This window comes from Odontomachus brunneus, unplaced genomic scaffold, assembly GCF_010583005.1.
Source record: "Odontomachus brunneus isolate Ranch 3 - 2012 unplaced genomic scaffold, Obru_v1 Obru_scaffold_367, whole genome shotgun sequence".
Lineage (NCBI taxonomy): Eukaryota > Metazoa > Arthropoda > Insecta > Hymenoptera > Formicidae > Odontomachus > Odontomachus brunneus.
The window spans coordinates 80744-82547 of NW_022639817.1; positions in this window are offsets into that span (position 1 = coordinate 80744).

Below are 1804 nucleotides of genomic sequence, written 5' to 3' on the forward strand. Positions count from 1 at the left end.
TTTTTTTTAAAGTAGATCTAATAAATCATACTTTGACATGCACTACAAGACTCTCTTCAGATTCATTCATCGAAGGTTTCCAATGACCACGTTTTGTTCTGACTCGTTCTTTTGGCGGAATCATGTACGATAGTGCACACAATTGCGCAATAGCCTTACAATCTGTTTCCAAAAATAATAGTAGTAGAAATAATAGTAGTAAAATAGTAGTAGAAATTATATTTTTAAGTATCACATTATTTCTGCGTAAAAATAATTGCGTACAATAATATACAAACATACCATTGCTGTGATCACTGTCTATTATTTCAAGCAGTTCACGCACTCGAAGAATGTTCTTTTTTTTAAGAGGACAAATTTTTTTAATATTTAAAAAGAATTGTGGCCACTGATTAATACCGTCTTGTGCTGCATTTAATTGTAAATATTGAAAATCCTGGATTATCAATGACCAATCCATTGAATGATCTAAAATAGGCCACTTATCAAAAGTCTCGGAAAGAAACTTATCCCGATTGTTTCGAGCGTCGTTCAAACGAATAGTAGCTGTAGCTTTCCAATGGTTTTCAACCATTTCCCACGGTTCTCGATTAGTAGTTTCCAACTATTTGACGCTTGCGTCCAATACTTCTGTTTATTAAAAACGAAATTAGGCATTAAATAATACATAGATAAAAATCTTTATATAAATATATCTACCGTCAGTAAATGTTTCACTTTCGTGATCAGTAGAACTTGCAATATCCGAAATATTTGATTGAGATAAACGTTTATTTCTTTGTAATTTATTTCGATACATATCAACAAGTTTGCCTCGTACAGATATCGATTTTTTACATAATGAGTCTTTTTTAGGTATCGGTGCAATATAATATAAATTTATGTCCTCTAATGGAAATATTTCAACTATTCCTCGAGCAAGATACAGAAAGTCGTGTTTACTGATTGAACTATAAAAAAAGAAAGAAAATTATTAGACCATACAGCAAAATGTTCACAAGTGGAACTTAAGATGTTTTTAAGACATCTTTAAGACGTCAGCATATAAGATTTATTTTAAACATCTTTTATATGTGATGTCTCGTCTTAGGACATTATGTTGTCTGGGTATTATATTTTATACTTATACTAAAATAAAACATGAAACATTTATACACAACTTACCCCTTAACAGTATTTATTAAATGTGATGTTAATAATTCAACAAGAACATGCCGGGAATATTTAGATAATGTCTTGGTTTATGAGTAATTTCGTAGTATCAAGCGATCTTGTTTATTTTCTTTTAATATCTCATGGACAGTAGGACGCTTTAATCTTTTATACATCTGTGTTCCAACAAAACATTTTTGCTTTTTCAGAGGAGAGATATTTTCTTCTTCAGAAGAAGAGTTAATGCTCGTCGTGTCGGATATATTTTGTTCTTCTTTCTGTAATGTTTATAAGATTATAATCTTATAATAATAAGAAATTTTCTCATATAGATTGTTTGATGCAAGCCAGCCCAATCTTACAAATTTATAATACACATTTAGTCAGGAGAGTGAAATTATTGTGCAAACAAAGACGTGAATTTTTGAGTTATTAATGAAAATAAGTAAGTGAATCAGCATAAGGCATGACATACACCGACGTTCGAAACTCATTAAGTTCGTTAAGAAATAATCTCGTCCACCGCATTGTGCGCACTGATTCGCTTACATATTTTCTTTAATAACTTGAAATTTAACATGATAATTTTTAAAATAATTGTGATCCTGTTTGTCTCGGCTTAATACATTTTATACATTTTTTATACTTGAGT